The 26,410-nt window shown below is 42.7% G+C and overlaps 1 protein-coding gene across 21 annotated transcripts in view; it reads left to right on the forward strand.

Annotated features, from left to right (window-relative positions):
• The first annotated feature begins 2,414 nt into the window (after positions 1-2,414).
• SRC (SRC proto-oncogene, non-receptor tyrosine kinase) overlaps positions 2,415-26,410 on the forward strand; it is a 115,367-nt gene continuing 91,371 nt past the window's right edge. For 11 of the 21 annotated variants that reach the window (XM_043990300.1, XM_043990306.1, XM_043990313.1 and 8 more), the window contains exon 1: positions 2,824-3,731. The gene's annotated coding sequence lies outside the window, so the exon portion shown is untranslated. Of the gene's footprint in view, positions 2,434-2,823; positions 3,732-22,641; positions 22,738-26,410 lie in introns of those variants that run through there. The other 10 variants (XM_043990301.1, XM_043990308.1, XM_043990316.1 and 7 more) reach the window with 7 other exon arrangements.

Below are 26,410 nucleotides of genomic sequence, written 5' to 3' on the forward strand. Positions count from 1 at the left end.
TGCAATGATTATTTGACTCCATTTTACTACTACTACTACTAATAATAATAAATTCTAGCATCTATATACTCTAAGGCTTGCAAAATGCTTTGCAAACATGATTTCATTTGGTCCTCACCCCAATTCTGGGAGGTAGGTGCTTTAATTATCCCCCTTTTACTGATGAGGAAACTAAGACAGAGGTTAAGTGACTTGCCCAGGTTCACACAGCTCAAAAGTATCTGAGGCAGAATTTGAACTCAGGTCTTCCTGACTCTACAATCACTTTATCCAGTTATACCAAGAAGATGAGAAAACTGATGAAGAGAAAGAAGTAAAATGACTTTCCTAGGGTCATCCACTTAAGTGCCCTTAAATCCTTGTTTCTCCAGACTCCAAGTCCAGATCACTACATTTCAATGGATCACAAAATCTCAAGAACAATACGGTATTTTATCTTGTCCTTGCCCTCAGATAGTTTACCAAGGAGCAGATTTTACAGGACTCTGAATTCCAAATGAGTGGCTGGAACTTAATTCTGTGGCTAAACTTTTCATTCTAAATTCTTTTCATTCTAAATCCTTTTTTTTTTTGAACTCCAAGTTTCCATCTTGATCTTCCCCTTCCTCCCCTACTGTAGTCTCTTTCTCACCTTTCCCACAGGTGAAATTTCCCATGGATCTTTGTGCTTGAGACAAAGCAAAGAAATTCCATGACTTATAAAGGAGGAAGGGATGGAAGGGAGGGGTAGAATAAGAGGAACCAGGCACACTGGATGGGATCAATCAATGAATAGATCCTGAGATGAAGAGAAAAACAGTCTTAGCTAAGCTTTGTATTTTCCCCAGCTGGTACAGCAATGTTTTGCACATAATAGGAGTATAAGAAATGCTTGTTGAATGAATTAAAGAAAAGAAGGCAACTTACCCTCCTGTGAGGGGGGGGCAGGTTTGGAGGTGGGCACTCTGGCTTTGTCAATCATGCTTGACTCTTGCTGCTGTCAGTGAAAATGTAAAGCAGCTAATTATTATCATTATTTTTTGCCTGGAGAGGGAATTGTCTTTCATACAAGAAAAGGATTTAAATCATTCTCCTTCCTCTCCTGAAGCTCCCTATGATGGCCAAGTGGACAAAGTTCTGACTAGGAACCTGCTAGAGATGTTCCAGTCTTAGTGATCACTTGATATGAAATCTTTGGCAGAGGGTCTTAACCTGGGGTCCATGACCTTATTTTCCCCCCAATCCTAATAGTATTTTATTTTTTCCCAGTTACATGCAAATATAGTTTTCAACATTTTTTTATAAGATTGAGTTCCAAATTTTTTTCTCTCTCTCCTTTCCTCTCCCCAACTCCAAGACATGTTATATTTGTACAATCACATCAAACATATTTCACAACTCATGTTGTGAAAGAAGAATCAGAACAAAAGGGAAAAACCTCAAAAAAGAAAACAACAACAACAACAACAAAAAAGTAGAAACAGTATGGTTCAATCTGAATTCAGATTCCACAGATCCTTTTTCTGGATGTGGAGAGCATTTCCCATCACAAGTCCTTTGGATTTGTTTCGTATCATTGTGTTGCTGAGATGTGCTAAGTCTGTCACAGCTGATCACGGCACAATGTTGCTGTTACTGTGTATAATATTCTCCTGGTTCTGCTCACTTCACTCAGCAACAGCCATGACCTTATTTTGAAAACTGTTTTGATAACTGTGTTTCAACATAATTGATTTATTTTGTAGTGTACCTGTGACCAAGGATGGGAAGACCTGAGCTCTAGTCCAATCTCAGATACTTAATAGCTCTGCCCTCTAGGCAAGTCTCTTAACTTTGACTCAATTTCTCCACTATAAAATGGGGATAACTATCACCTTCTTTGAAGGGTTGTTGTGAGGATCACATGAGTTAATATTTGTAAAGCATTTTGCTAAGTATTATTTATCTCATGCATTTTATGTCATGCATTTAAAAATTATTTTGAGAAGGGATTCATTGGCTTCAGTAGACTGCCAGAGGGGTCCTGGGCTACTACAACAACAAAAAAAGGTTAAAAATCTGCCCTAAGGCAAGGCATTTTACTTAAGAGTCATTTCCCTCCCCTATAAAATAAGCATAATAATATGGTCTAACCACTTGACAGGATCAAATGTTAAAACGGATGTTAAAGTGCTGTATACATAAGCATATGGGGATTAGCATTTAGAATAATTATTTAATACTAGTATAGGGTTTTTTTTAACATAAAAATCGAAGTATATCATCAGTTCAGGGATCTCTCATCTATGACAAATTGAGACAGGGTGTGCAGTTGGAAGGCGTGGAATGTATGGAAGCTGCAAGAGTTGGATGGTTCAAGGGCTGAGAAGCTAGGTCCCAAGACCAACAAAGTGTATTGTGGATCTCCACCCCCCACTCTCCCTTCAGGGTTGGGAGCGATTCGCCGTTAAAAGGGTATGTATGTAAAGGCTGGGGAGGGGATGGGGGTGGCTGCGCTAAGGTGACAACTCGAAGGAGCCATGGCCTCTGGTTTGTGGCAACCATGAGCAGATAAGACGCCCAGCTGTTCCCCCAGATGCAGCCAGCAGCCCTGTCCGCCGGGAGAAGGGGGTATAACTCTTCGGCTCCCTGCAAGGAGCTCATTTCAGGCCGCGCCAGGGTGGGGGATGGAAGAATGGGGGAGCGGTAAGGGTAGGGGAATGGGAGGAGGGAGGATGAGAAGGGAGGGGGATTTCTTTCTCAAGCTGTTTCCGGTTTTGCTGCCATATTCCGCTAGAGTTTTTTCCCCCACTCTCTAGGGAGGGGAGAGAGGGGAGGGGAAGGGAAGGAGGAGGTGGAGAAGGCGACGGCGAAGGGGGCAGTGAGAGACTCTTCAAACCAGGACAGGGTAGACTGGACTTCTCGTCCCGAGGCGGGGCTGGCTTGACCTCCTTTTGGCTCCATTTCCATCTCCCCTCACCCTTTTCCCTTTTCCCTTCTCGTAGGTAGTGGGGGTGGGGGCGTCAGCCAGCTCTCCCTCCCCCTCTCTTTGACCCCCGACCTGAATCTGCCCGGACCAGAGCGGAGCTGCCCACACGGCCAAGCTTGCACAGTGCTCAGGACTCCTAGCCCTTCCCTAGCAGCCACAGCTAAGAGGTGGGCGGGTACACCGCGCCCACCACCGAGATCCCCGTCCTTCGAGCCCCATCCCCGCCCCTCGCCCCTTAATTCCTTATCCTCGCCCCTGAAGCCCCCATTTCAGGCACGCTTTCCCCAGCTCCACTCCCCACCCGCACCTCTCCATCCTCCGTTCTTCGCTGCTCGTTTTGGAGCCCTGCTCCCCGCCCCTCACCCTCAGAGAGCCAATCCCTTCCCCTTCGTTCCGGCACCCAGATCTCTTTCTCACACTCCAATAGCCTGGATCCAGATCTCTAACCCCATCTACCCCTTCTCGGCCCACCTCCTTTCTACCCGGAGCACCTAGAATTCCCTTCTTCTTCCTCTCCCTCCTGCTCTTTCCTTCTCTCCTTTCCCCTCCCTTCTTTCTCCTCTTTCTCCTCCTTCCCTCCCTCCCTCTCCTTCCCCTCCTTCTTTCTCCTCCCTTTCTCCCTCCCCTTCCCTCCCTCCCTCCCTCCGCCGCCTTTCCTCCTCCTCTCTCCGACCGATAATTCATTCTCTCCACCGGAGCCAGCCAGTCTGGGTGTCGCGGGAGGACTGGGGGCGAGGAGGAGGAGGAAGAGGAAGAGGTCCACTGTCTTTCTTGGGGAGAGAAGGTAAGAGATTCCCTCTCCCCGCCTCCTTCTTGTCTTCCTCACCCTAGGCGCGCTGTCTGGGGTATGGAGGGGGAGGGGGAATGCTAAGGCTAGTCCGTGTGTGTGTGTGTGTGTGTGTGTGTGTGTGTGTGTGAGAGAGAGAGAGAGAGAGAGAGAGAGAGAGAGAGAGAGAGAGAGAGAGAGAGTGTGTGCGTGTGTGTGTGTGTGTGTATTGGGGGGGCGTTGTCCTAGTGAGTGTGTATAGGGGGCGTTGTCTCGGGATGTGTGTTGGGGGGGCGTTGTCCTGGGTGTGTGTGTGTGTGTGTGTGTGTGTGTGTGTGTGTGTGTGTGTGTGTATGGGGGGGTGGGGGGGCGTTGCCCTAACCTCTCCCTGGTTGGGGCCTCGGGGAAGCTGACCCTGGCTTTGTTTCCCATCCGCCTCGGAGAACCGGCAGACACATTTCCCACCGAGCCTCCCTCGCCAGGATCATTCCAAGCCTAGGGAGCGGACGCGTAAATTGGAGCCTGGGACTCTCTGGGGCTTCAAGCAGGGCCCTGAAGCCCTCCCGAGGGCCCTAGTGGCCCAAGCTCTGACCCAGCTTGACTCAGGAATGTCAGGGCGTTGAGGTATTTATGGTTTTAGACGAATCCGGCGGCGTTTGCCTTCCCCAAGGAGTAAGGGAGCTCCAAGCATCAGAGAGAAGTGACTGACCGGCTTCTGTGGAGGAGCCCTTTTGTTGGGATGTAGATATGGGGATTGACTAGGGAATGTCAGGCCTGAGCTAGATAATTGAAGACTTTCTTTAGTTCATTTATTCAAATCACTTGGGAAAACAAGGCAGGGAGAAAAAACCCTCAGTCATATCTAGGGCAAAATATGAAATATTAATATCCCTGATGCACTGGAGTCTTCTGATCTGTCGCCCCCCTTCTCTCCTCCCCCCCTTTAAGTATTCGTTTCAGAGGGTCTTTGTTTTTTAAACGCTATAACTCGACACAGTTGGGTTCTGTTTGTGAGTCGTCTTTTCCAACCTCATGGGACTGGTCTTTCTTAGGACCTTGATCAGGCCACCCTCTTTGTTACCCTCCCCCGTTTGAGTGTGAGTGTGTGTGTGTGTGTGTGTGTGTGTGTGTTTTGTTTGTTTTGTTTTGTTTTTGTCTTGGTCTTGAACTTGGTCTGTTAAGGGGAATCCTTGGGAATCTTCGATCTGCTTAGTACTCAGAACTGAACGTTCCCCAGCCAACGTTCTTACCCCTTCAGCTTCGTCCATTTTAAATGATATGTTTATAAACACTGTTAGGGGAAAAGCTTCGTCCTAGATGTCAGAGCTCAAGGCTGACTATCCAAGTTGGTAAAAGTTTTGGGTCCATTGGTTTGGGAGAAATGATGTTCTGGGCTGTCAGATGAGAGGGCTCTATTGTGGGGAGATTAAGTGAATGATGTTAGATGGGGTTGGTGGAGGTGAGGTGAGAGAGCGGATTGAATGTGGGGCATTCCAAGCGCACATGTGCATTCTGGTTGTAGGAATAATCAGAGATCTGGATGGGATAGTGGAGTGAGCACTAAACTTAGAGCCAAGAAACCTGGGTGTGCAGCCCAGCTCCACCCCCTTAACTTCTTTAAACCTCAGTTTCCTCATTTGTAGAATGGAGATTCGAAACAGTTGAAGGAGGGATCTCTGAGGCTGTGATGAAGAAAGCTTTTTGTCACCCATAAAGCCCTATGATGGAGTGGAAAAAATACTGAGTTTGGTTTCAGAGGATCTGGATCTGAATCCCAGCCCTGCTATCTACTATTCCATTGACCTTGGGCAAGTCATTGAAACCATGGGCTCTGTCTCCTGATTACAATAGTGGGGTTTGATTAAATGATTTCTAAGAGTCTGGAGTCAGGAGGACAAGTTCAAATCCAGCCTCAGACACTTACTGGGCTAATCACTTAACTTCTGTCTGCCTCAGTTTCCTCAACTGAAAAATGGGGATAATAATAGCACTTACCTTACAGAATTGTTGTGAGGATCAATAATTTTTGTAAAAGTGCTTAGCACAGTATCTAGTGCATAGTAGCCATGATATAAATACTTATTCTCTTCCTCTTCCCCTCCCCTCCAAGAGCCCTTCTAGCTCCAAATCTTAGGATCAGGTTGAATTCTTATTCATTTTAGGGACAATACAGATTCCATTTAAATCTGGGATCTGAGCTTTTGACTTGGGGGTGGTGGGATGGATTTTCTTTGATTTTCCTCTTGGGCTATTTGAGACAGATGGAAGTAGGCTAGCTTAAGTTGTGGCAATGTAATTTCAGTGGTATAGGGAATTCAGGTAATCACTTTCTCTGTAACTTAAAGAGTTTCCTAGGATCATCATAAGTGAAGTGACTTACTTGAGGTCACACAGAGGCAATATATCAGGGGTAGGACTCTAATCCAGATCTCCCTTGCTTGGAAGCCAGTTCTCTTTGCTCAGTATAATACTGCTTCTCTGTAGGATAGACATTAAAGGGAAGGAAGAGTAGGGGATATGTTAGAGGCTTTCCAACGGGCCCTGATTGTGGGACTGGGTGAGAGGATAACTAGGAGACAAGCCCCTCTCTGCTGAGCCTGGGAACCTGTCAGCCCCCCCCCCCATTGTCCCCTTGCCCCCTGAAGTTCCCTTAAGAGGCTATATCTACTAGTAGTGTATAGGAAGAATGGATGGGACGGTGGTGTCATGGCAGAGGGGCTGGATCTGGAATGCTTAGAGTCTGTTTGAATCCTGGCTCTGTCACTTACTACCTGTGGGCCAGTCATTCTACACTTTGGGCCCTAGGCTACTCATGGGTAAAACAAAAGCAGTTTGAATTTAGATGATTTCTAAGGCCTTTTCTGACTCTAAAATCCTATAATGGCTGGTGGCTGCTTTTGTGGATCCTGTGGTCAGAGTTCTCAACCAGAGGTCAAATTGCCTGAGACAAAGTGAGCCAGACAGTGGGTAGAGGGCACTGGCGGCTCCTCAAATAGCCCCATTTGGGAACTGAATATATTCTGGGTGCCAGCACCTTCTGCCAGACCCACTGGGGCTCTTGCCCATTGTCAGTCCCCTTTTGCTTTCTTAGTTCCTTTTCCTTCGAAGAAGGTGTAAGGACCCATACATTTACACAGCACTTTATACTTTTTTAAAAAGCTTTCATGTTTGTCATCTCTCGTTTGATTCTCACAATAACCCTTGTCTCCATTTTACAGATGAAGTCCAGAGAAGGAAAGTGATTTGTTCAGCTAATGATGAACCCGGGGTTAGAATCCAGGGTTCATTTTCCCTAATCTAGTGCTCTTATCAGTGTGCCATGTCACATCTCTAGGCCATTGGGTCCCCTTCTGAGCACTGTGGCTATAAAAATACATATATACATGCATGTACACACATGCATACTCACGTATATACACAAATGTGTATATATATTATAAGTACGGTGTGCCAAAAGTCTTAGTGCATTTAAAATGTATTATATATATTGATTTGTGTGTGTGTATATATACCTGTCTGTCTATCTATCTCCAGATCTATCTCTTTTTTGAGGGAGGGGGCAGGAAGTAGAAACTTCACCAATACAGATCAGCAACTCCTGGGTAATGTACAGTTGTAGAGAGTTGATTGTGGCTCTGAGAAGTTAATGACTTCCCCATGGTCATATAGCTTGTCTCCTCTAGCAAAGGCTGAATTTAAACCCATGTCTTCTTGATTTTTTTTTACTTCCCCCCCTCTTTAATAGTATTTTATTTTTTCCAATTACATATAAAAATAGCTTTTAACATTCATTTTTGTAAGATTTTGAGTTCCAAATTTTTCTCCCTCCCTCCCTTCCCTCTCAAAGCCAGCAAGCAATCTGATATAGGTCTTCTTGATTCTAAGGCCAGCTCTTTATCTACTACCCCATAATGCCTCTCTTTTTAGGTAGATACTTATTTAGAACTTCACTAACATTATCTCATTTGATCATCCCAACAATCCTATGAGGGAAGTACTGTTATTAACCTCATTTTGCAGATGAGAAAATAGAACCTATGGAGAAAAAAAAGAAAAAAAAGAAAATAGAAGCTTAGAAGGGTTAAGTTGTGTGCTTATGGTCACCTCCCTTGTGAATGTACCAGGTGAGATTCGTATCCACATCTCTTTTGACTCCTTTCCTTTTCCCACACATAACATGCCACTTCCCATAGCTGGCATTATGGTGTACTGGAAAAAAATACTGAACTTGGGCTAAGGCCTGGGTTTGAATCTCAGCTTTTACTACTTGGGCAAATTATTTACGCTTCTGGAGCCTCAGTTTATTTCTTTCTTAAATGAGGGACTTAGACTAAATGATGTTTAAGGTCTCTTTTAGCACTATTATTCAATGATCCTATAAGATACCATCATCTTAGAGTGGTCTAATGCCTTCAGTAGCATCTTGAGAGGTCATGCTGCAGAGACTGCTGGACTTGAAGAGAGGAAGACCTGGGTTAAAATCCTTCCTCCGACACTTAAAGTCACATAACCTCTGAGTCTTTCTGTCCAAATCTGTAATATGGGAGTCATAATACATTTAGTACCTTCCTTACAAGGTGGTTGTGAATTTTAAATAAGAAACAAAAACCTTGATGTTCTATGTGTCTCAGTTATTATTAAATGCTTATTATTTGATAGTAATGACTCATTTCTGTACCACTTGCCTCACAATAGGCATATGAAGTAGGTAGTGCTAAAATTATTATTCTGATTTTACACATAAGATTTTTACAGATCAAATGATATATGTAATATGTATGTATATTTAAATTATGTGTGTGTGTGTGTGTATGTATAGAGCACTTTGTAAAGCTTAATTTTGTGGTTCACTCATTTCAGTCATGTCCGACTTTCCCTGACCCCATTTGGGGTTTTCTTGGCAAGGACAGAGAGTAGCTTGCTATTTTCTTCTCCAGCTCATTTGACAGATGAAGAAACTGAGGCAAACAGGGTTAAGTGACTTGCTCAGAGTCACACAGCTAGTAAGTGTCTGAGGCTAGATTTGAACTCAGGAAGATGAGTCTTCCTGACTCCAAGCCTAGTGCTCTATCCATATCCTAGCAGCCCCGCAAAGCTTAAAGTGCTACATAAATTTGAAAAGGGTGATGAAACTGAAGCTCAGAGAGGGCAAGTGATTTGTCCAGCTGATAAAGATCAGGATCTAGTTTGTACACATCTCCAAGGACTCCAGGGATAGCATCTTTCCTTCCTGCTACATGAGAACATGCTGCTGTGCTTGTGTTATGATAAAAAGGTATCATAAGCTACCTGCTCCTGGGGAGAGTCAGTGTAGTATAGTGGAAAGGCCCCTGGAGTTGGAGTTAAAGGATCTGGGTTCAAGTGCTGTCTCTGCTACCCATGTGTGATGTTGGGCAAATCATTACCTGTTTCTGGGTTTTCATTTCCTTATCTATTTGTTGTTGTTGTTGTTCAGTGGTTTCAATCATGTCCTATTCTGTGACCTCATTTGGGGTTTATAGACTAGATTATCTTTAAGATTCCTTCCAGGGGGCAGCTAGATGGCGCAGTGGATAAAGCACCGGCCCTGGATTCGGGAGTACCTGAGTTCAAATCCAGCCTCAGACACTTAACACTTACTAGCTGTGTGACCCTGGGCAAGTCACTTAACCCCAATTGCCTCACCAAAAATAAAATAAACAAATAAATAAAAGATTCCTTCCAGTTCTGATATTCTCTGGGTTTTTAATTAAAAACAGAAGTTTGGGGAATGACAGATCACTTCCATTAGGTGTTGGAGTGGTTATCAAGGAAGGCTCCATGGGGAAGGATGTCACCTGACCCAGGCCTCAAAGATGGATATTCTATAGCTGGAGTGGGGTGTGGTGGGATGGAGGGAGTTTGGGGCAGGAAGAGGGAGCTGCCTTCAAAGGCACAGGGAGGGGAAAGGGTAGGATGAGAAGAGAGGCCACTGATAAGGAATCGGTATAATGACTAACATTTAGATTGAGTTTTTAGATTTAAAAAATGTTTTCCTTACAATGATGATTCAGAGGCTGGAGAATGTTACTCAGGTGCCTACTAAGTGCAGAGCACTGTGTGTCTGACTCATGCTCTTCCCCCATCTCCAGTTCCCTTTCCTTTCTCTGACTCTCCAAAGTATAACAAGCCTCCCAGGCTCCTAACAGATCCCACACTTCTGAAAGGCCTTTCTGACCCACCCTGATCCACACAGTGTCTCCCTGCCTTTCTGTGTGTGCCTCCAGCACTCATTGACTCCTTCCTTTAGACTTATAGACGGCTTTGCATTTTTATCTAACTGTTCATTGTTTGGATTTCCCTCAAGTAGATCTGAAGCCTCCTTGAAGTCAATGCTGCTGGACCCTCATGGTGCCCTGTGCAGAGCCAGAGCACCTGGTCCACAGTTGTTTTGCCCCCTGGTAGGCACTTACTACATATTTGTTGGATTGAACTGAATCATGTATCCTTATAATTTTTTAAGATTGAGGGGGCAGCTAGGTGGTACAGTGGATAGAGTACTGGCTCTGGAGTCAGGAGGACCTGAGTTCAAAGCCAGTCTCAGACACTTGACACTTACTAGCTGTGTGACCCTGGGCAAGTCACTTAACCCTGATCGCCAAACCAAAAAAAATAAAGAAACCCAACAATAACAACAACAACAACAACAACAACAGAAAGATTGAGTTACAGAGAAAGTGCCACCTTGCACTGGTAGAGGGAGTTTCTTCACCTGGGAGTTCCTCATACCAATGAGATCACAGGTCCAGTCCCTCTCCCCTCTCCCTATCCATGCCACCTACTACAGTTATCCCTTCCACATCATGAGGGATAGGGGTCCAGTGCCCCACCGTGATATGGAAAATCCATGTAAAATTTTTTGGATTTCCTTTTGTACCAAAGAAGAAGTCAGAATTCTTTTTCTTTTATGGGGTGTTTAGAGTACTTCATTGTGAAATTTGGGTTAAGTATTTGGTCATAGGCTCTGTGTTGTCTGCTGGTCTTTGTGTGTTGTCTGCGGCTTCTTTAGAACTCCCCCAAGATTCCTATCTAATTTCTTATGCTGACCCAAGATATAGCGAAATCACGGTGGGGAAAGTTGCAATGTAGAAGGGATAACTGTAGTCTGCCACTATCTTGTGACTTCTCTGATGGTGATGAGAAAGGCTCCCATTTCTCTAGTGCTTTAGGGTTTACTGATTGCTTTCTTCATGATAACCCTTCTAAGTAGGTCTTGCAAATAGTATCATCTCCACTTTATAGATGAGGAAATGAGTTTAGAGAGGAGAGGTGACTTGTTCAGTAACTGTTCAGAATCACAGCTCAAACACTGGTCTAAAGTGGTTTGAACATTTTTTTGGAAGGGGAGTAGGGAGGTTTCAGAGCTGTTTATAGGGATCTCTGTGTAAGGGGATAGACCCAGCTCTAATCGATAGCTACTTGGCACTTTATAGTCTTAGACAGGTGCCTAAATTCCCAGAGAGGTTAAATGACTCGCCACAGCAAATATGTGTCAGAGATGGGACTTGAACCCAGGTTTTTCTGACCAGCCCTCTGTGCACTGCCTATATTAGAACATTCTAACCAGCTGAAGTAGCTCAGTTGGCTTTGGTAGACTGCACATCTTTCCATCTTTGTACCTTCAAGGCGTAGCAAAGTGTAAATACTTAAAAAATGCTTGTTCAACTCAATTAAATCAAGTTGAATGAGATTTCTGACCCCAGTGATCTTTTCATCATACTATATTGCTTCCTAGTCTGTGTCTTCTGTTTCCTGTGCCTTAGTTTCACTCTGAGAATGATACCCGATGTCTTGCTTCCCTGCCTTTTAAAGTGTTATTATTTCATGGGAAAGGGATGAGTGGGCTCACAGCTGCATGCAGGGTTTCCCCGGTTTCGTTGCCTGGGTTTGCTTGGCTCTGACAAGTGAGGCATTTGACAGGGCAGGTTAGAAATCATTCCCAGTAGAGGGAAAGAAAATGATTTGTGCTTCATGTATGGTTTGAAGCAAAATTCTGTTTTCCTGAATGATTTTATTTGTGATCTTGAGCTTTTCTTTTCTCTCCTCCTCCTCCCCCCATTCTATGAAATTTCCATGTCCCCTTGCTTCAATGGACTGCTCAGTTTCTTCCCGGCTCACATGCTTTTGTCTCACACTGGGTCCATCTCCAGCTCCTCCCTCCTTCCCCCAATCTCCTTTACCTCTCTCTGACTACTCCAAATTGCACTGAAAACTCCCTTTTAAGGAGGGGCCAACATGTATAGATTTGAGAGATGGAAAGAGTACTGGTGGCATTCAAGAGACCTGGATTCTAGTAGTTTTGCTCCCACCTTGCCCTCTTACCCTCCAAGTCCTGTGTTCTAAAGTCCTTTCCGTTTTGGTCTTTCTGTGTTCCAAGTTTCCTCCTTAGCTTTGATATTCCATTGTCCAAGAGATCTCCTTCAGCTTTAGCATTCTGTGTTCTAAATTCTCTTCTACCTCTGCCATTCTGTGTTCTAAGCTCTTTCAGCATTAACATTCTATGTTCTAAGGTTCTTAACATTCTATATTCCCTAAGGCCTCTTCCAGTTCGGATATTCCGCGTCCTTTGTCCTTAGAATCTGATATTCTATGTTCTTTGTTCTTAGAATCCGATATTCTATGTTCTTTGTTCTTAGACTCCTTCCATTTCTGACATTCTCGGATTCTAGGTTGTCCTGTTCCAAAAGGGCAGTTCTGTTTTTGTCTCTGGCTTGGGTGGTGAATTCAAGCAGCAATAAACCACGGAGGGGCAGGACAGCTTCCCAAAGGCCCATTGGAGAGAAGCACTAAATTGAGTCCCTCTCTTCCTGTGCAGCTCTATAGAGCTCTTTTAAAAAGGCCACTTCTAAAAATTGCTGCTTTTTGGCACCGTTTGGGGGAAATTTGCCGGCTAACTAAAGCTACATTGTTTCCTGCACTGTCTGTAAAATCACTTGTTCCTTTATCTCTGAGTACAATTTCCCACATGACATCACTTCCCCACATTACATCTGACTTTTTTTGGACTTTTTTTTCCTCTCCCCCCCCTCCCCATCTCTATTGGAAAGTTTATTGCTGCTTCCAGCCGGGATGGTGCATCCTGGGCCCCAGGACAGAGAGCCGTCTCATTCCTTTCCAGGCCTGGGCAGCATTTCCTTCTACATGCTGCTTGTTGTCTGTCCTGGGTCAGAAACTCCTATGGGCCTCAGCTTCTTTGACTTCCTTGATACAGGGCCTGTCTCACCACACAGGCTTAATGCTCTCAGTACAGCAAGATCTCATCAATTTAGACTCCACCAATTGAGGAGTCACAGGTCAGGCAGGAATTTTCCTTTGCTTTATCTTAAAAAAGAAAAAAAAAAGGTTTACTAAGCAGGTTGATAGAGTGAACTAGATTATAAATTTAATGATTAACCTAACCCATTTAAGAGGCTAGGATCCCAGAATATCAGAGCTGGAAGGAAACTTTGAACATATAATGTGGGAGCTGGAAGGAATCTTAGAACATCGAACAAATAATGGGGGAATTGGAAGGGAACTTAAAAGATAGGACAAATAATGTTAGCACCACGAGGAACTTTAGGACATAGGCTATTAGGGCATCCTAATTAGTTCTGGTGGAGCTATTGGTTCTAGTAGATAGTAAGCTTCCTGAGGGCAGGGACTATGCCTTTTCATTTTTGTAGCTATCCTCAGTGCCTAGCATCAGGCTTTGCACAGAATAGGTGCTTCATACATGTTTGTTGAATTTATTTTATTGTAATAGAATTTCAAAGCTATAAGGAACCTTAGAATATGGAATGTCAGAGCTGGGGGAGGGCCTTGAATATGCCCTAGTCCAACCTTTTATTTTATGGAGGAGCAAACTGAAACCTCAAGAGAAGTGACTTTGTAAAAGTGGTGGTTCTGGGGGCAGAACTCAATGTAATAGGGAAAGGAGGGAATACAGAGAGGCTTGTGCTAGTGTCCTCTCATTCAATTACAGATTCCAGCCTTTGGGGCCCTATGGGGTGAGTGTATTAATCACAAGAAAACAATCTCTTCCTTGGTGTTGACACACTAGGAAGGCCCTGAGATGCACCCACCCCCAGGACAGCATAGTGTAGCAGGAAAAATTCCAGTCTGGAAGTCATTGTTTGTCTTCAAGGAAATCATTTCCCTTCTTTGGACTCAGTTTTCTTCTCTGTCAATCGAGGTGGTTGGAGCAGTTGATCTTTATGTTCCTTGTCAGGCTGAAAGCCTTGTTGTTCAGTTATTTCAGCTTGTGACCTTGTTTTGGGTTGTCTTGGCAAAGATACTGGAGTGGTTTGCCATTCCCTTCTTTAGCTCATTTGACAGATGAGGAAACTGAGGCAAACAGGGTTAAGTGACTTGCCCAGCTGGGGTAACACAGCTAAATGTCTGAGGCCAGATTTGAACTCAGGAAGATGAGTCTTCTTGATTCCAGACCTAGTGCTCTATGCACTTCCCCACCTAGCTGCTCTCTGAGATCCTGTCTTCCTTTATTCTTAACAACCAGCAGTGCTGGTGGGGGGAGTTATGTGAACTCTGTAACTAAGCAACGTATCCAGTCAATAGTAGTATATTTGGGCCCCCACACAGTCCATTTGGACTTCAGATTTCTCTTTAGCAGTGACTGCAATAATATGCTGCTCAGACCATGGTACCAAAGAAAGGAAAGGCTTCCCAGGAAAAATTCAACTTGGTAAATTGCTCATTCCTCTAGATTTCTCAAAATATTCCTAGACCTCTGTAATATGGATTAATTAGAGGAGGTCCCTTCTGATTTAGTGAAAGGTCTGTAACAATAAATGTTGTTGTTGGGCAACTAGGTAGTGTAGTGGCTAGATCTCTGGGTCTGGAGTCAAGGAAGACCTGAGTTCAAATTCAGACTCAGGTACTTGAGTTGTGTGACCATGGGCAAGTCACTTAACCTTGTTTGCCTTTGTTTGCTCATCTATAAAATGAGCTGGAGAAGAAAATGGCAAACTACTCCCAGTGTCTTAGCCAAGAAAACACCAAAATGGGGTCACAAAGAGTTGGACATGACTGAACAACAACAAACATAACTCTGATACACAAACACAACCATATTTTTTTCCTTTTTTAAAATACTGTATTTTATTATTTTCTAGTTACGTGTTTTCAACATTTGTTTTTATGAGATTTCTAGTTTCAAATCTTTCTCCCTCCCTCCCCTTCCCAAGACAGCAAGCAATCTGATATAGGTTTTCTGTGTGCAATCAATCACATTAAACATATTTCTGCATTAGTCATGCTATAAAAGAAAACTCAGAGCAAAAGGGAAAAACCTCAAAAAAGGAAAACAAAAAAAGTAGAAACAATATGGTTCAATCTGCATCTAGATTCCATAGTTCTTTTTTTCTAGATTTGGAGAGCATTTTACATCATGAGTCCTTTGGAAGTATCTTGGACCATTGTATTGCTGAGAAGAGTAGTCTATCACAGTTGATCAACACACAATGTTGTTGATACTGTGTACAATGTTCTCCTGGTTCTGCTTATCTCACTCAGCATCAGTTCATGTAAGTACTTCCAGGTTTCTCTGAAATCTGCCTGCTCATTGTTTCTTCACATTGATTAAAAAAAAAAAAAACTTTGCAAACACACTCATATTAAATAAAATTGTATTAAAATATTTTAAAGGGAATACAATATTATATTCAGGCACATATATTAACTCTAATCATTAGAGTTAGAAGGCTTGATTAAATGAAAAGAATTTGTTTAACAACTGGCCACAGCCAGTAGAAGGAATCTTACCTCCTACTGTGTCTCTATCTTTAACCCATAAGTGCCTTTGGTCAAATCATTTCTCTAAACCCTTAAATTTAGTGATTTTTGTCCCCACCCCCTTAATGGGGGGAAGAGGGGAATGCAGTAAAGATAAAATGAAGCACCTAGTGTGATAGCACTTAAATACAAAACTTTATATTAATAAATTCTATTTCAACACATCATAAAAACTCCCAATTGAATTTTCTACCATGTACAATATCAAAAACTAACATAAAAAAGTAATTGTAATTGATAACACACACAGCCTCATGCTTTAGTATTTTTCTCTTTGTTAAAAGAAAAGATAGTCTATGATTGACAGCTTTTTATCTGTGTCATCACAGCATCTTAGACATCCTCTAGACCAAGAATTCTTTACCTTTTTGGGTTCTTCTAGTCCTTTGCCTGTCTGATGAAACTTTGGCCCCCTTCTCACAATAATGTTTTTGTTTTCTAATGGCAGAAGGACTTTCTATATTTAGTCAAAATAAATGCAAATATATAGCATACTTTTTTGTTGTTGTTATTAAAGAGGCAAAAAAAAAAAAAAAACGAACAAAAAACCAACCCACCAAAAAATCGAAACCAAAAACTCCAACCAGTAAAATAAATGATGTCTTATGTGGACACCAAGTACTCAGTATTTGAAAATTTACTATTAGTTTTGTCATATAATTTATTTGTGTATATCAGTATATGCACATTAAAGTATATACATATATATATACACATGTCTCTGTGTATATGCATATATATTTCATCTGACAATTTTTTTAAGTTTCACATAAACGACCTCTAATCATTTTTTATCTTTTCAGAAAGCTAAGAGGAGTACCCATTTTGTTTTACTTAAAAAAAATTTTTTTGGTGAGGCAATTTGGGTTAAGTGACTTGCCCAGGGTCACACAGCTAGACAGTGTTATGTGTCTGAGGCTGGATTTGAACTCAGGTCTTCCTGATTCCAGGACCAGTGCTCTATCTACTGAGCCACCTAGCTGCCCCCATTTTGTTTTACTTAAAAGTTGCACATAATCATGAATTTTTACAAAATGTAACAAAAAGTAATGTATAGTATAGTACATACTGATTCTCCCCCCTCTTTTCCTCCCCCCACCCAATCCCTAATGCTAACAGAAGGTAAAGTTATCTTTCTTAAGGATTCATTCTCAAATTATGCTGTTCTTTTTATAGGACCTTTTCTCAGGATCACAGTAATATTTAAAAAAAAATTCAATGAAGTATATGCATTGCAGTAGTTATCAATTTTTTAAAAGTTCATGAGCCCCAGGTTGAAAACCCCTAATCTAGTCCAACCCTTTCATTATACAGATAAGGAAAACAAGACTGATAAGAGTTAAGTGACTTACCCAAGGTCATGAAGATATCAAATAGCATTTCGGTTTTGAATTGAAGAACTCATGTCTTATATCAATTAATAGATTTTTGAGCAGGAAGGGACCTTAGATGTCTACCCCTTGGTTTTGCAGATGAGGAAACTGAGGCTTGGAGGAATTAAGTGATTCACCCAAGCTCACACGGTTAGTAGCTGAGCCAGATTCAAAGCCAGGTTCTCTGAATCCATTGTCTACATTTTTTATGCCACATTGTTTCTAAGGTCTTTTTGAGCTTGGAAACATCATGGCATTGTTGCTATTTAGAACTAGCTTAATTTACATAGTTGCAATATTTATATATATTCTTCTTTTGGTTCTGCTTTGTTCACTCTGCTGTGACGAGCTTTGAAATAAACGTGCTACATAATTGTCAAGTGTTGTTACATCTTTATAACTTAGGAAGCTAGAGTCTTTGGCTGCAGTCATTGCCACAGCAACCTTGTGTATTGGAAAGAGCACTTACCTTGCATTTCTGGAACGACCTGGGTTCAAATCTTCTCTCCAACTGTAACTTACGAACTCCGAGAAGAGGGGCAAGTAACAAGCTCTAGGTGCCTCAGTTTCCTCATCTGTAAAATAGGGATAATCATAACCTATATTCCCTTCCTCATAGGGTAGTTGTAAGCATCGGGTGAAATCAAGTGCATAAAGTGCTTTGCCAGTCTTAAAATGCTATACAAATGTCAAGTCTTATTAGTTCAAGTCTACCATTGACCTGACCTTCAGAACCCAGCTCAAGGCCTCCTTCTCTCAGGAAGCCTTCCCCAGCAGTCGGATGGGTGAGACCTGGATTGTTGTCCTTGCTCTGCTACTGACCCTGTGTGATCTTGGGCCAGTCATTTCGCTTCTCTGGACCTCAGTTTTCTTTTGTGTAAAATGAGAGGTTTAGACACTGCAAGGGTACTTCCACTTCCACTTCTAATATTCTATGTTCAAAGGTTCCCTTTTCACTCCAACATCCTGTATTCTAAAGTCCCTTACATTTCCACATTTCTGAGGTCCTTTCTAATTCCAGCTTGCTGTGTTTAGTGTATCCTTGCATCTCTGATATCCTCTGTTCCAAGTCTGCTTCCAGCTCTGACATTCTGTGTTCTGTGGGCCCTTCTAGCTCTTGCCATACTTTGGCTCTATAATTTGGTCTTTAGTTCATTATCGCAGCATGGGCTGTATTAGCTTAGTGCATGAGAAAAATCTGTTGTTGGAATGGAAATCCCCTGGTGATATGACAGGCATCCAGAAGTATTGCCTTCTGAATTGGTGCCGAAATAGAATGTATCCCCAGTTGTTTATTTTTATAGCTCAGATGAATCTCGTTTTTATTCTCCGGAACTTCACTGGCCAGCTCCATTTGAATTCTCTATTATTAGGGGAAAGAATTGTGCAGGCTCTTTGACGATTGTAGGCTTTTGGTCCTTGCTATGTTGTATAAGTTTTGAAGCTTCTGATAGCTGAAATCTTCCCTTTGGCTTGTTGCTGTCTCCCTGATATCAGATGGATCAGGTCCAGCCAGAAGCAGAGCTGGATGTTTTGGCTTCAGTTCTTACTTCTTGGCTGGGGCAGGGCATTCCCACATGGTGTATGGTGTAGGACACTCAGGGCTTGGCAACTGATGGCTTACAGACCAAAGATGGCAGGCGGGAGGGTTTTCAGTGGGTGTTGGCTTGATGTTGCCATCATGTACTCCCACTGCCTGGCCCCTGCTGTTTGCAGAAATTGTTGCCCACAGTTATTTTCTTATAGTTGACAAGAAAAAGTGCCTAGGGTGGGGATCATCACTGATTTGATACAGTCCTTTTCAAATCTTGCCAAATCAGAGTCACTATATGTCAGAACTGAAGCACACCTCTAGCTTTAGTTGCTTTAGCCAACCTCCTCATTTTACAGAAGACAACAATGAGATCCAGACCAAGGTCACACAGCAGATTAGTGGTCCCCTGGACATAGGACCCAGGCGTTCTGACCACCTCTGTCCCAGGTTCTTTCTACTCCACCATGGTGAATCCTGATATGGCTTTAGGTAGTGACCATCAGTTGCCAGGTACCACATTTGATTCATGTCAAGTCCCAGGGGCCGGGGTGTTCTCATTCAACAGAAGCCTGCTTAAGGGCCTACTGTGTACCTGACCTTGTGCTGTGTTGGTTATTAGAGAAGTAGAGGACATGGTGTTTGCTCTCAAAAATCTTACCATGTCAGTAGGGAGATGCGATTGATGTGCTTCAAACGACCTGAAAATAGTATAAGACGGTTTATTATCAAGGCCTTGATTGTGTGGTGCTGACAGATGGATCTGGAAGAACTCAGAGGAGGGAGAAGTCACAGTGAGCTCGTGCATCAGGGGAAGGCCTCTTGGAGGACATGAGGTTTGAGTTGGGCCTTCAAGGATGGGTAGAATTTGGACAGGTAAGGGATCAGGGTTTGTGACTTGGCTTTCTTAGCCAGGAAAATGAGCCCTGTGGATCTCCTAATGCAGTATTCATTTTCTTCTTAGATTCCCAGTAACCTAGATGAGAGGTGGGCACCTGAATCTGTCAAATTGGCATGAAGTTGACTGGTCCCATAATAGCCTGATAGATTAATATCTAAGTCTGCTCTTGGAAACAGCAGCATCCCCTCATTAATTCTAGAAAGCTGTTGTTTTATTCTGTATGGCTGGTTACCCTCTCCAGAGTTTAATTGGGCCTGTGCCTCATAGACCAGGCATGCCGGGTTCTCTCTGACAGAGAGCTGAGCTGAGTTGTGCTGCCCTAATGATCACCTCATAGATTTGGGCCACTTGGCTTTGCATATCAGTATGTATGGTAGAATGGATGGAGCACTGGATTTTGTGGAAGGGAGCCTAGGCTCAGGGCTCACATCTGATCCTTAATTAGCTAAGTTCCTAGGCAAGCCCTTAACTTCCTATTAGATACTAGGTTCTTGGGAGGAAGGCACTTTGTGAACCCCAACAAGCTACAAGCATTGGACTCAGAATCATACATTTAGAGTTATAAGGAACTCTCTAGTCTAATCCCCTTATTTTTTTTAAATTTTTTTTTTAGTGAGGCAATTGGGGTTAAGTGACTTGCCCAGGGTCACACAGCTAGTAAGTGTTAAGTGTCTGAGGCCGGATTTGAACTCAGGTACTCCTGACTCCAGGGCCGGTACTCTATCCACTGCACCACCTAGCTGCCCCTAATCCCCTTATTTTTAGGATAAGAAAGCAAGGGCCCAGGAAGTGACTTGCCCAAAGTCATGTTAGGTAGTAAATGGTAAGTTCATATTTAAACCCAGATCCTCTAAAGCCAACTTCTGCATCCTTTCTGCTGTACTCTGGAGCTCCACAAGCAATATACTCAGTTCTTCTCTCTTAGCCCATCTTGCCTGTTCAGAAGCTAGCTTGTTTTGGTCCCACATGGGCAACAGGGTAAATTCCTGGTAAAAATAATGACAAATACAACGTTTATAGTCACAATAATAACTCACATTCATGTAGAGTTGTTGTTACAAGGAGATTTCTATATTTTAATCTCATTTTCTCACTAGAAGAGGCATTAGGCTTGTTCTTTTTGGCCCTATACAAATTTAGACTGGATATCAGGAAAAGTTGGACTTGGAGAATATTGGGCCTGGGGTCAGGAAGACCTGAGTTCAAATCCCACCTCAGACACTTACAGTGTGACTCTGGGTCCAAGTCCCTTGACCTCTCAGCCTCAGTTTCCATATCTGTAAAATGAGGCTGATAATAAGACTTACCTCATAGGATTGTTGTGAGGATCAAATGAAGTAACTGACGTATGTCCAGCGCTTTGCAAACCTTAAAGCATCATAGAGAGGCTAGCTATTGTCATTAGAGCTTTCCAAAAATGGTAGGGTGTGTGTGTGTGGGGGGGGGTGGTCCCTCTCCTTGGAGATTTTTTTTAATCATAAAAGTATTTTATTATTTTCTAGTTTCATGTAGAGATTGTTTTCCACATTTGTTTTTTATAAGATTACTAGTTTCAAATTTTTCTCCCCAAGACAGCAAGCAATCTGATATATAGGTTATATATGTACAATCACATTAAACATATTTCTGCATTAGTCATGCTGTGAAAGAAGAATCAGAGCAAAGGGGAAAAACAACAACAAAAAAATAGAAATAGTATGATTCAATCTGCATCTAGATGCAACGGTTCTTTTTTTCTGGATTTGGAAAGTATTTCCCATCTTGAATCCTTAAGAAGTATCTTGGACCATTGTATTGCTGAGAAGAGTCAAGTTCATCACAGTTGATCAACACACAATGTTGTTAATACTGTGTACAATGTTCTCCTGGTTCTGCTCATCTCACTCAGCATCAGTTCATGTAAGTCCTTCCAGGTTTCTCTGAAATCTGCCTGCTCATCATTTCTTTTCTTTTTTTTTTTAAAGAACAGAGTGTATATTTTATTTGTTTTTGTTTTTGTTTTTGTTTTTAGTGAGGCAATTGAGGTTAAGTGACTTGCCCAGGGTCACACAGCTAGTAAGTGTTAAGTGTCTGAGGCCGGATTTGAACTCAGGTACTTCTGACTCCAGGGCCGGTGCTCTATCCACTGCACCACCTAGCTGCCCCTGCTCATCATTTCTTACAACACAATAATACTCCATTACATTCATATACCACAACTTATTCAGCCATTCTCCAGTCGATGGGCATCCCCTCGATTTCCAATTCCTTGTCACCACAAAAAGAACAGCTATAAATATTTTTGTACATGTGGGTCCTTTTCCCTTTTTTATGATCTTTTTGGGAAAAAGACCTAATAGTGGTATTGCTGGGTCAAAGGGTATGCACAGCTTTTTAACCCTTTGGGCATAGTTCCAAATTGCTCTCCAGAATGGTTGGATCAGTTCACAGCTTCACCAACAATGTATTTGTGTTCCAATTTTTCCACAGCTTCTCCAACATTTATTATTTTCCTTTTTTGTCATATTAACCCATCTGATAGGTGTGAGGTGGTACCTCAGAGTTGTTTTAATTTGCATTTTTCTAATCAATAGTGATTTAGAGCATTTTTTCATGTGGCAAAAGATAGCTTTGATTTCTTCATTAGAAAACTGCCTGTTCATATCCTTTGACTATTTCTCAATTGGGGAATGACTTGGATTCTTATAAGTTTTATTTAGTTCCTGATATATTTTAGAAATGAGGGCTTTATCAGAAATACTGACTATGAAAATTGTTCCCCAGCTTTCTGCCTCCTTGGAGATCTTTAATCAGAGGTTGGACGACTGTCAGTTATGTTATAATGGAGGTGCCTTTTGTATGTAGGTTGGACTAGACAGCTAAGTCCCTTCCAACTCTTTAATTCTATGATTTTTGGGGGTGAGCAGGACAATGAGGCTTAAGTGACTTGCCCAAGGTCACACAGCTAGTAAGTCTAAAATGTCTGAGTCTGGATTTGAACTCAGGTCCTCCCGAATCCAGGGCTAATGCTTTATCCACTGTGCTACCTAGCTGTTCCAGTTCTATGATTTTCTAATTCAGGTTGTTATTCCCCTGTTTTACCAATGAGAAAACTGAGACTCTCCCAGGGTCACACAGCTAATAAGTGTCAGAGTTAGTTCTTAAGAGTTCTAGTACTAGAACCCTTAGAATCTCCTGATTTTAAGTTCAGTGCCCTTTTCCTTATGTCAGGCTGCCTTTGAGGACCCCACTTCTTCCTTCTAGTAGCCTCCATCTGGACCCCTGAGTGTGCTGGATCATTCTCCATATTTCCTCTATGTCTCTTGCCCATAGGAGTTTTCATTTATCAAATTGTGATCAAGAACTTCAAAATGTCACAGTTGCAAGAGACCACAGAAGTCATCCTAGTCCAAGGGTTCTTAACCTCAGGTCTGTGAACTGGTTTTTGTTGTTGTTTTAAAAATATTGATAACTATGTGTTTCCATATAATTGGTGCCTTTTATAATCCTATGTATTTTATTTTATACATTTAAAAGCCTTATCATGAGGAAGAGTCCATAGCTTTCATCAGACTGCCCAGGGGGTCCAGAATACAAAAAAAGTTAAGAACCCCTGATCTTTTTACAGGTGAAGATAAGGAAAGGAAGATAAGGTTCAGGGAAGGAAAGTGATTTCTCTGAAGTCATAGTGCTGGTTACTGTCAGAGATGAGACTCAAAGCCACCCCATATCCTGTATTTCTGCTGCCAGAGGTGAAAATCCAATTGATAAAATCTTTTTCACAAAAAGAATTAGTTAGTTTATGGGTTGTGACTTTGGAAAAGCTGCAGAAGATTCCTCAGGACAGGAAAACACCTGTTCTCCAGCCTCCAGTTACATGGGTCAGGGCCAGGATCAGAACGTGTTTTTTTTGTTTATTCCTACACTGAAGATGGACCAGTTAGCTGGTCAGCAGCTCTCTATGCTTATATGCTCTTGCTCTCTGGCTCTCTCTCCCATTCTCCCTTTTCCCTTCCTCTCTCCTTCTATCCCTTTCCTCTTTCTCCCTCTTTACTCTTCCCTCTTTTCTCCTCCCTCTCCTTCCCTCTACCCCACAATCCCTAATTCCCTGGGAGGCCTAGCAGGAAGTAAGGGATTTAGAATTGAGAGAGACTTTAGAGAAACTGAGGGTCAGAGAGAGAGGTTGGGCCTTCCCCAAGGTCTCACATCTTGATTTGATCCTAAGGGAAAGAGGTTCATTTCTTACTCTCTTTGCCCATAGCTGGGGCTTTGAAACTGGAAATTGTGTTCCAGGCCTTGTCATCAGGGCTTACCTTACTCCTTTGCCTGTGGCAGTAAATTAGCTGGCAGTAATTATATTGAGCAATATTGATGGGTTATGAAGATCATAAGTTTAGATTTGTAAGGCACTTTAGAGGTCATCTAGTGTCTAGCCCTGTCGGGAAAATTTCTAAGTCTGACAGAAGCACAGAAACAAAAGTCTCCAGGCTGAAGCAAATAGGTTTATTGAGAGAGCTTTAGTCCCACAATAAAGCTGGTCAGTCAGGGGTTGGACCTGAAAGACCTTGAGTTACAAAATCAACGGGTTTTTATGCCCTTCCAGAGCTTGTATGCTTATATTCCATATTAATTAGAAGTATCTAAAATTAAAGAATATTCTTAGGAAATATTGAAACTGCCTACATGACAAATGGCAGCATTTTCCAATACTCTTATCAGTCTTATTATGGCAACAGGGTTATAATTCTGCTGCATGACCCCTTCTATTAGTCAAGTATACCACTAGTGAGCTGCATGACCCCCTTGAGTCAAGCATAACACTCGTGGTTTCTAAAATATAATATTGCTGACTATTGTATCTTCTGATATTACTTAATGCTTGACATTGGAAAGGAAGTAGCCAGAAGAGAAACAGCCTACTAATACAATTAAAATACAAGAAATCTAAATATAATAAATCACAATTTTTTAGATTAGTATGCTGATTATTATCTTAATTAAGTCACTTTAAATCTCTTATAACTAAGGGATGGGGAAAATCTCACTCACAGCCCTTACTTTAGAGATGAGGAAGATTAAATCATTTCCCCTGGATTCCACAGGTTGTATCAGAGGCAGGATTAGAATCCTGGCCGTGTGGCTCCTGGGCCAGTGATCCTCCCCCTGTACTATATTGCCTACCTGGGTGTTGACAGGTGAGCTGATTCTACCTTAGTTCAGAATTTTTGAAGCTTCCACATTTTCCCATTTGACTTATTAAATCGTTAGGTTCAAGAACCAAAGTTTTGGGTCTGACTGTGGGGTAATGGAACCAATGTGCCCTGAAAGCTATAGCAACTGTAGGTACTCAGAGTGCCAAGGCTTTGGCATCAAAAGTAGCGCAAGATGAGCCGAGTGCCCACCGAACCCAGGAGCCTGGGAATCCTGGAAGTGATCTTAGAACCCAGAATGTCAGAGCGAGCTGGAAGGATCTTAGAGAGAAATGAATCCAACTCTTGTTTTACAAAGGGGAAGACTGTTGCCCACAGAAGGGTAGTGACTTGTACAGTGTCACTCGCTGACTTAGTGACAGAGTCTGAACTAGAACCCAGGCCTCCTGAGTTCCAAGGATTCTTTCTCACTACCTCATAATTCCCCTTTTGCCTTCTCCCCTCTCTCCTTTTCTGCCTTTCTATGAACTTGCTTCAAAGGACTGTGAATGGATAAACCATCCCACTGCCTAACCCTTCCCACTTAAATGGCTTAGGCAATCTGTCCTACCCCCGATTTCTCCCACAGAAATGATCAACAGATGGAGCAGTGTCTATGAAAGGTGCTTTGTCAGTTGTGAAGTGCTTCCCACAGGGGAGGTGTGGTGATGATGGTTCCTCCCATTCTGGTGACATACAGACCTTCCCACTTCCTTTTCTCTCTTACCTGGGACCACGCACCGTGAGGGGGATTCATCCCTCCTCCCCACCCCCGCACTAGCTGTCCCAGCTTCTCTTCTTAAAAGAAGGGTGTTGGACTAGAATTCTGAGGTTCTTAATATGTGATCTGTGAATTTGTTTATTATTTTGAGAATTGTATTTCAGTGTAATTTGTTTCCACTATAATCCTATGTATTTTATTTTAAGCATGGAAAGCATTATTCTGAGAAGGAATCCTTAGGCTTTCCTAGGCTGCCAAAGGGATCCATGCCTCCCCCAAAAGTTTAAGAACTCCTGCACTAGGGGCAGCTAGGTGGTACAGTGAATAGAGCACCGGCCCTGGATTCAGGAGGACCTGAGTTCAAATCTGGCCTCAGACACTTGATACTTACTAGCTATGTGACCTCATTGCCCCGCCAAAAGAAGAAAAAAAAAAAGAACAACAACAACAAAAAGAACTGCTGGACTAGATGATCCTTGAGGATCCTTCCAGCTCTGAACTACTCTGAGGCCATGTTGCTCACACTGCCTGTTCCAGGCTCCCTACCCCGGATTTGCTGGGGAAGACAGGTGTTGTAAGGGCAGAGGGAGGCAGAGTGTGCCAGCTCAGAATGGGGCAGACCAGTGATGGAGTTGGGGGAGAATACTGATGTTCTCTGCTGGGAGAGGGCAAACCAGGAGGTAAGGCCTTCCTCAGACTTTGATGGGGGAGTCAAGGAGACTCTGGGGAGTAGGGACCTCCAAATAGGCCCTTTTCCCAAAGTGGTCCAGGGCTAATCCAACTTGTGTACTCTCCTCTTCCACTTTCAGAGCTCAGCATAATTAGACTTTGCCCTTGATTGCCAGGAGAGGGGTTGCAAAGAAGAGGGAGTGCCCTGGCTCCCTCAGAAGCCAGGCTAGGCTTGCCAGTTGTCACCAGATGTACCCAACTGTGCTACAGCGAGTGGTGTTTCTGGCCTGCCCACCCCAACTATGGTATCTCATTCCCTCTCCCCCAAATTTCATTCAACTCAACAAATCTTTAGAAAATAAATATTTATAAGGATTTACTATATGCAGGGTCCTTAGCTCAGCTGCTCTGGAGATAGAATGATAGACATGGCCTAGATCCTGCTACCAAGGAGAGTGTTCCCAAAACCTCTGGGAGGATTGGGATCACTAGGGGAAGTCTTAGTTGTTCTTCCCCCAGCTCT

The sequence above is a fragment of the Dromiciops gliroides genome, chromosome 2 (assembly GCF_019393635.1).
Source record: "Dromiciops gliroides isolate mDroGli1 chromosome 2, mDroGli1.pri, whole genome shotgun sequence".
NCBI classification, from domain to species: domain Eukaryota; kingdom Metazoa; phylum Chordata; class Mammalia; order Microbiotheria; family Microbiotheriidae; genus Dromiciops; species Dromiciops gliroides.